This window comes from Lampetra fluviatilis, unplaced genomic scaffold, assembly GCF_964198595.1.
Source record: "Lampetra fluviatilis unplaced genomic scaffold, kcLamFluv1.1 SCAFFOLD_1122, whole genome shotgun sequence".
Lineage (NCBI taxonomy): Eukaryota > Metazoa > Chordata > Hyperoartia > Petromyzontiformes > Petromyzontidae > Lampetra > Lampetra fluviatilis.
The window spans coordinates 484-8916 of record NW_027620531.1 but is presented as its reverse complement, the minus strand read 5'-3'; positions in this window follow the sequence as shown (position 1 = coordinate 8916).

Sequence of the window (8433 nt, the reverse complement as noted above, 5' to 3'; positions counted from 1 at the left end):
GAGTGGGTGGGTGGGTGGGTGAATGGGTGGGTGGGTGGGTGGGTGAGTGGGTGGGTGGGTGAGTGGGTGAGTGGGTGGATGTGTTTGTGTGGGTGAGTGGGTGGATGAGTGGGTGGGTGAGTGGGTGGGTGAGTGGGTGAGTGGGTGGGTGAGTGGGTGGGTGGGTGGGTGGGTGAGTGGGTGGGTGGGTGAGTGGGTGGGTGGGTGAGTGAGTGGGTGGGTGGGTGAGTGAGTGGGTGGGTGGGTGAGTGAGTGGGTGGGTGGGTGAGTGAGTGGGTGGGTGGGTGAGTGGGTGGGTGAGTGGGTGGGTGAGTGAGTGGGTGGGTGGGTGAGTGGGTGAGTGGGTGGGTGAGTGGGTGGGTGGGTGAGTGGGTGGGTGGGTGAGTGGGTGAGTGGGTGGGTGGGTGGGTGAGTGGGTGAGTGGGTGGGTGAGTGGGTGGGTGGGTGAGTGAGTGGGTGGGTGGGTGAGTGGGTGAGTGGGTGGGTGAGTGGGTGGGTGAGTGGGTGGGTGAGTGGGTGGGTGGGTGGGTGAGTGGGTGGGTGGGTGGGTGGGTGGGTGAGTGGGTGGGTGGGTGGGTGAGTGGGTGGGTGAGTGGGTGGGTGGGTGAGTGAGTGGGTGGGTGGGTGAGTGAGTGGGTGGGTGGGTGAGTGGGTGGGTGGGTGGGTGGGTGGGTGAGTGAGTGGGTGGGTGAGTGGGTGGGTGAGTGGGTGGGTGGGTGAGTGGGTGGGTGGGTGAGTGGGGGTGGGTGGGTGGGTGAGTGGGTGGGTGGGTGAGTGGGTGGGTGGGTGGGTGGGTGGGTGAGTGGGTGGGTGGGTGGGTGGGTGGGTGAGTGGGTGGGTGGGTGAGTGGGTGGGTGGGTGGGTGGGTGAGTGGGTGGGTGGGTGGGTGGGTGGGTGAGTGGGTGGGTGGGTGAGTGGGTGGGTGGGTGGGTGAGTGAGTGAGTGGGTGGGTGGGTGAGTGGGTGGGTGGGTGGGTGGGTGGGTGGGTGAGTGGGTGGGTGGGTGGGTGAGTGGGTGGGTGGGTGGGTGGGTGAGTGGGTGGGTGGGTGGGTGGGTGAGTGGGTGGGTGGGTGAGTGGGTGGGTGGGTGGGTGGGTGAGTGGGTGGGTGAGTGGGTGGGTGGGTGAGTGGGGGTGGGTGGGTGAGTGGGTGGGTGAGTGGGTGGGTGGGTGAGTGGGTGGGTGAGTGGGTGAGTGGGTGGGTGAGTGGGTGGGTGGGTGAGTGGGTGGGTGGGTGGGTGAGTGAGTGGGTGGGTGGGTGAGTGGGTGGGTGGGTGGGTGGGTGAGTGGGTGGGTGGGTGGGTGGGTGAGTGGGTGGGTGGGTGGGTGAGTGGGTGGGTGGGTGGGTGGGTGAGTGGGTGGGTGGGTGAGTGGGTGAGTGGGTGGGTGGGTGGGTGGGTGGGTGAGTGGGTGGGTGAGTGGGTGGGTGGGTGGGTGGGTGGGTGAGTGGGTGGGTGGGTGGGTGAGTGGGTGGGTGAGTGGGTGAGTGGGTGGGTGAGTGGGTGGGTGGGTGGGTGAGTGGGTGGGTGGGTGGGTGGGTGAGTGAGTGGGTGGGTGGGTGGGTGGGTGGGTGGGTGGGTGGGTGAGTGGGTGGGTGGGTGGGTGAGTGGGTGGGTGGGTGGGTGAGTGGGTGGGTGGGTGGGTGAGTGGGTGGGTGGGTGGGGTGAGTGAGTGGGTGGGTGGGTGGGTGGGTGGGTGGGTGGGTGGGTGGGTGAGTGGGTGGGTGGGTGGGTGGGTGGGTGGGTGGGTGGGTGAGTGGGTGGGTGAGTGGGTGAGTGGGTGGGTGGGTGGGTGAGTGGGTGGGTGAGTGGGTGAGTGGGTGGGTGAGTGGGTGGGTGGGTGGGTGGGTGAGTGGGTGGGTGGGTGGGTGAGTGAGTGGGTGAGTGGGTGGGTGAGTGGGTGGGTGGGTGAGTGGGTGAGTGGGTGGGTGGGTGAGTGGGTGGGTGGGTGGGTGGGTGGGTGGGGTGGGTGAGTGGGTGGGTGGGTGGGTGGTGTGAGTGGGTGGGTGAGTGGGTGGGTGGGTGGGTGAGTGAGTGGGTGAGTGGGTGGGTGGTTGGGTGGGTGGGTGAGTGGGTGGGTGGGTGAGTGGGTGGGTGGGTGGGTGGGTGAGTGGGTGGGTGGGTGGGTGGGTGGGTGAGTGGGTGGGTGGGTGGGTGGGTGAGTGGGTGGGTGGGTGGGGTGAGTGGGTGGGTGGGTGGGTGGGTGGGTGAGTGGGTGGGTGGGTGGGTGGGTGGGTGAGTGGGTGGGTGGGTGGGTGGGTGAGTGGGGTGGGTGGGTGAGTGGGTGGGTGGGTGGGTGGGTGAGTGGGTGAGTGGGTGGGTGAGTGGGTGGGTGGGTGAGTGAGTGGGTGGGTGAGTGGGTGGGTGGGTGAGTGGGTGGGTGGGTGGGTGAGTGGGTGGGTGGGTGGGTGAGTGAGTGGGTGGGTGAGTGGGTGGGTGGGTGAGTGGGTGGGTGGGTGGGTGAGTGGGTGGGTGGGTGGGTGAGTGAGTGGGTGAGTGGGTGGGTGAGTGGGTGGGTGAGTGGGTGAGTGGGTGGGTGGGGTGAGTGGGTGGGTGGGTGGGTGAGTGGGTGGGTGGGTGGGTGAGTGGGTGGGTGGGTGGGTGAGTGGGTGGGTGGGTGGGTGGGTGAGTGGGTGGGTGGGTGGGTGAGTGGGTGGGTGGGTGGGTGAGTGGGTGGGTGAGTGGGTGAGTGGGTGGGTGGGTGAGTGGGTGGGTGGGTGAGTGGGTGGGTGAGTGGGTGAGTGGGTGGGTGAGTGGGTGGGTGGGTGAGTGAGTGGGTGAGTGGGTGGGTGAGTGGGTGGGTGGGTGAGTGGGTGAGTGGGTGGGTGGGTGGGTGAGTGGGTGGGTGGGTGGGTGAGTGGGTGGGTGGGGTGAGTGGTGGGTGGGTGAGTGAGTGGGTGGGTGAGTGGGTGGGTGGGTGAGTGGGTGAGTGGGTGGGTGAGTGGGTGGGTGAGTGGGTGGGTGAGTGGGTGGGTGAGTGGGTGGGTGGGTGAGTGGGTGGGTGGGTGGGTGGGTGAGTGGTGGGTGAGTGGGTGGGTGAGTGGGTGGGTGGTGGGTGGGTGAGTGGGTGGGTGGGTGGGTGGGTGAGTGGGTGGGTGGGTGGGTGAGTGGGTGGGTGAGTGGGTGGGTGAGTGAGTGGGTGGGTGGGTGAGTGAGTGGGTGGGTGGGTGGTGTGGGTGGGTGAGTGAGTGGGTGGGTGAGTGGGTGGGTGAGTGGGTGGGTGGGTGAGTGGGTGGGTGGGTGAGTGGGTGGGTGGGTGGGTGAGTGGGGGTGGGTGGGTGAGTGGGTGGGTGGGTGGGTGGGTGGGTGGGTGGGTGAGTGGGTGAGTGGGTGGGTGGGTGAGTGAGTGGATGAGTGGGTGGGTGAGTGAGTGGGTGAGTGAGTGGATGAGTGGGTGGGTGAGTGAGTGGGTGGGTGAGTGGGTGGGTGGGTGAGTGGGTGGGTGGGTGGGTGAGTGGGGTGGGTGGAGTGGGTGAGTGAGTGGGTGAGTGGGTGGGTGAGTGGGTGGGTGAGTGGGTGGTGAGTGGGTGGGTGGGTGAGTGGGTGGGTGGGTGGGTGAGTGGGTGGGTGGGTGGTGGTGAGTGGGTGGGTGGGGTGGGTGAGTGGGTGGGTGGGTGGGTGGGTGAGTGGGTGGGTGGGTGGGTGGGTGAGTGGGTGGGTGGGTGGGTGAGTGGGTGGGTGAGTGGGTGAGTGGGTGGGTGGTGTGAGTGGGTGGGTGGGTGAGTGGGTGGGTGAGTGGGTGAGTGGGTGGGTGAGTGGGTGGGTGGGTGAGTGAGTGGGTGAGTGGGTGGGTGAGTGGGTGGGTGGGTGAGTGGGTGAGTGGGTGGGTGGGTGAGTGGGTGGGTGGGTGGGTGAGTGGGTGGGTGGGTGAGTGGGTGGGTGGGTGAGTGGGTGGGTGGGTGAGTGGGTGGGTGGGTGAGTGGGTGAGTGGGTGGGTGAGTGGGTGGGTGAGTGGGTGGGTGAGTGGGTGGGTGAGTGGGTGGGTGGGTGAGTGGGTGGGTGGGTGGGGTGAGTGAGTGGGTGAGTGGGTGGGTGAGTGGGGTGGGTGGGTGGGTGGAGTGGTTGGGTGGGTGGGTGGGTGGGTGAGTGGGTGGGTGGGTGGGTGAGTGGGTGGGTGAGTGGGTGGGTGGGTGAGTGAGTGGGTGGGTGGGTGAGTGAGGTGGGTGGGTGGGTGGGTGGGTGGGTGTGGGTGGGTGAGTGAGTGGGTGGGTGAGTGGGTGGGTGAGTGGGTGGGTGGGTGAGTGGGTGGGTGGGTGAGTGGGTGGGTGGGTGGGTGAGTGGGTGGGTGGGTGGGTGAGTGGGTGGGTGGGTGAGTGGGTGGGTGGGTGGGTGAGTGGGTGGGTGGGTGGGTGGGTGGGTGAGTGGGTGGTGTGGGTGAGTGGGTGGGTGGGTGGTGGGTGAGTGGGTGGGTGGGTGGGTGGGTGGGTGAGTGGGTGGGTGGGTGAGTGGGTGGTGGGTGGGTGAGTGAGTGGAGTGGGTGGGTGGGTGAGTGGGTGGGTGGGTGGGTGAGTGGGTGGGTGGGTGGGTGGGTGAGTGGGTGGGTGGGTGGGTGAGTGGGTGGGTGGGTGGGTGGAGGGTGAGTGGTGGTGGGTGGGTGGGTGAGTGGGTGGGTGGGTGAGTGGGTGGGTGGGTGGGTGGGTGAGTGGGTGGGTGAGTGGGTGGGTGGGTGAGTGGGTGGGTGGGTGAGTGGGTGGGTGAGTGGGTGGGTGGGTGAGTGGGTGGGTGAGGTGGGTGAGTGGGTGGGTGAGTGGGTGGGTGGGTGGGTGAGTGGGTGGGTGGGTGGGTGAGTGAGTGGGTGGGTGGGTGAGTGGGTGGGTGGGTGGGTGGGTGAGTGGGTGGGTGGGTGGGTGGGTGAGTGGGTGGGTGGGTGGGTGAGTGGGTGGGTGGGTGGGTGGGTGAGTGGGTGGGTGGGTGAGTGGGTGAGTGGGTGGGTGGGTGGGTGGGTGGGTGAGTGGGTGGGTGGGTGGGTGAGTGGGTGGGTGGGTGGGTGAGTGGGTGGGTGAGTGGGTGGGTGGGTGGGTGAGTGGGTGGGTGAGTGAGTGGGTGGGTGAGGTGGGTGGGTGGGTGAGTGGGTGGGTGGGTGGGTGAGTGGGTGGGTGGGTGGGTGAGTGGGTGGGTGGGTGGGTGAGTGGGTGGGTGGGTGGGTGAGTGAGTGGGTGGGTGGGTGGGTGGGTGAGTGGGTGGGTGGAGTGGGTGAGTGGGTGGGTGAGTGGGTGGGTGGGTGGGTGGGTGGTGAGTGGGTGGGTGAGTGGGTGAGTGGTGGGTGGGTGGGTGAGTGGGTGGGTGGGTGAGTGGGTGGTGGTGAGTGGGGTGAGTGGGTGGGTGAGTGGGTGGGTGGGTGGGTGGGTGAGTGGGTGGGTGGGTGGGTGAGTGAGTGGGTGAGTGGGTGGGTGGTGGGTGGGTGGGTGAGTGGGTGAGGTGGGTGGGTGGTGAGTGGGTGGGTGGGTGGGTGAGTGGGTGGGTGGGTGAGTGGGTGGGTGGAGTGGGTGGGTGGGTGAGTGGGTGGGTGGGTGGGTGGGTGAGTGGGGTGGGTGGTGAGTGGGTGGGTGGGTGGGTGGTGAGTGGGTGAGTGGGTGGGTGGTTGGGTGGGTGGGTGAGTGGGTGGGTGGTGGTGAGTGGGTGGGGTGGGTGGGTGGGTGAGTGGGTGGGTGGGTGGGTGGGTGAGTGGGTGGGTGGGTGGGTGGGTGAGTGGGTGGGTGGTGGTGGAGTGGTGGGTGGGTGGGTGGGTGGGTGAGTGGGTGGGTGGGTGGGTGGGTGGGTGGGTGAGTGGGTGGGTGGGTGGGTGGGTGAGTGGGGTGGGTGGAGTGGGTTGGGTGGGTGGGTGGGTGGGTGAGTGGGTGAGTGGGTGGGTGGGTGGGTGAGTGGGTGGGTGGGTGAGTGAGTGGGTGGGGTGAGTGGGTGGTGGGTGAGTGGGTGGGTGGGTGGGTGATGTGGGTGGGTGGGTGGGTGAGTGAGTGGGTGAGTGGGTGGGTGAGTGGGTGGGTGGGTGGTGTGGGTGAGTGGGTGGGTGGTGTGGGTGGTGTGAGTGGGTGGGTGGGTGGGTGAGTGGGTGGGGTGGGTGGGTGAGTGGGTGGGTGGGTGGGTGGGTGGGTGAGTGGGTGGTGGGTGGGTGGGTGGGTGAGTGGGTGGGTGGGTGGGTGAGTGGGTGGGTGGTGGGTGAGTGGTGGTGGAGTGGGTGGGTGAGTGGGTGGGTGGGTGAGTGGGTGGGTGAGTGGGTGAGTGGGTGGGTGAGTGGGTGGGTGGGTGGGTGGGTGGGTGAGTGGTGGGTGAGTGGGTGGGTGGGTGAGTGGGTGGGTGGGTGAGTGGGTGAGTGGGTGGGTGGGTGAGTGGGGTGGGTGGGTGGGTGAGTGGGTGGGTGGGTGAGTGGGTGGGTGGGTGAGTGGGTGGGTGGGTGAGTGGGTGAGTGGGTGGGTGAGTGGGTGGTGGGTGAGTGGGTGGGTGAGTGGGTGGGTGGGTGAGTGGGTGGGTGGGTGAGTGGGTGGGTGGGTGGGTGAGTGGGTGAGTGGTGAGTGGGTGGGTGAGTGGGTGGGTGGGTGGTGAGTGGGTGGGTGGTGGGTGAGTGGGTGGGTGGGTGGGTGAGTGGTGGGTGGGTGGTGTGGGTGAGTGGGTGGGTGGGTGGGTGAGTGGGTGGGTGGGTGGTGAGTGGGTGGGTGGGTGGGTGAGTGGGTGGGTGAGTGAGTGGGTGGGTGGGTGAGTGGGTGGGTGGGTGGGTGGGTGGGTGTGTGGGTGGGTGGGTGAGTGGGTGGGTGGGTGGTGGTGAGTTGGGTGGGTGAGTGGGTGGGTGGGTGAGTGGGTGGGTGAGTGGGTGGGTGGGTGAGTGGGTGAGTGGGTGGGTGAGTGAGTGGGTGGGAGTGGTGGGTGGGTGAGTGGGTGGGTGGGTGAGTGGGTGAGTGGGTGGGTGGGGTGGGTGAGTGGGTGGGTGGGTGAGTGGGTGGGTGAGTGAGTGAGTGGGTGGGTGGGTCGGTGAGTGGGTGGGTGGAGTGGGTGGTGAGTGGGTGGGTGGGTGAGTGGGTGGGTGGGTGGGTGGGTGGGTGAGTGGGTGGGTGGGTGGGTGGGTGAGTGGGGTGGGTGGGTGGGTGAGTGGGTGGGTGAGTGGGTGGGTGGGTGGGTGAGTGGGTGGGGTGGGTGGGTGGGTGAGTGGGTGGGTGGGTGGAGTGGAGTGGGTGGGTGGGTGGGTGGGTGAGTGGGTGGGTGAGTGTGTGGGTGGGTGGGTGAGTGGGTGGGTGGGTGGAGTGGGTGGGTGGGTGGGTGGGTGTGTGGGTCGGGTGGGTGAGTGGGTGGGTGGGGTGGGTGAGTTGGGTGGGTGAGTGGGTGGGTGGGTGAGTGGGTGGGTGAGTGGGTGGGGTGGGTGAGTGGGTGAGTGGGTGGGTGAGTGAGTGGGTGGGTGAGTGGGTGGTGGTGAGTGGGTGGGTGGGTGGGTGAGTGGGTGGGTGAGTGGGTGGTGGGTGAGTGGGTGGGTGAGTGAGTGGGTGGGTGGGTGGGTGGGTGGGTGAGTGGGTGGGTGGGTGAGTGGGTGGGTGGGTCGGTGAGTGGGTGGGTGGGTGGGTGAGTGGGTGGGTGGGTGGGTGAGTGGGTGGGTGGTGGGTGGGTGGGTGGGTGGGTGAGTGGGTGGGTGGGTGGGTGAGTGGGTGGGTGGGTGGGTGGGTGAGTGGGTGGGTGAGTGGGTGGGTGGGTGTGTGAGTGAGTGGGTGGGTGGGTGGGTGAGTGGGTGGGTGGGTGAGTGGGTGAGTGGGTGGGTGAGTGGGTGAGTGGAGTGGGTGGGTGAGTGGGTGAGTGGGTGGGTGAGTGGGTGGGTGAGTGGGTGGGTGAGTGGGTGGGTGGGTGAGTGGGTGGGTGAGTGAGTGGGTGGGTGGGTGGGTGGGTGAGTGGGTGGGTGGGTGGGTGGGTGGGTGGGTGAGTGGGTGAGTGGGTGGGTGAGTGGGTGGGTGGGTGGGTGGGTGAGTGGGTGGGTGGGTGAGTGGGTGGTGGGTGAGTGGGTGGGTGGGTGAGTGAGTGGGTGGGTGAGTGGGTGAGTGGGTGGGTGAGTGGGTGGGTGGGTGGGTGAGGTGGGTGGGTGGGTGAGTGGGTGGGTGAGTGGGTGGGTGAGTGGGTGGGTGGGTGGGTGAGTGGGTGGGTGGGTGGGTGAGTGAGTGGGTGGGTGAGTGGGTGAGTGGGTGGGTGAGTGGGTGGAGTGGGTGGGTGGGTGGGTGGGTGGGTGGTGTGGGTGGGTGAGTGGTGGTGGGTGGTGGGTGGGTGAGTGTGAGTGGGTGGGTGAGTGGGTGAGTGGGTGGGTGGGTGGGTGAGTGGGTGGGTGGGTGGGTGAGTGGGTGGTGGTGGGTGAGTGGTGGGTGAGTGGGTGAGTGGGTGGGTGAGTGGGGTGAGTGGGTGGGTGGGTGAGTGGGTGGGTGGGTGAGTGGTGGGTGGGTGGGTGAGTGGGTGGGTGGGTGAGTGGAGTGA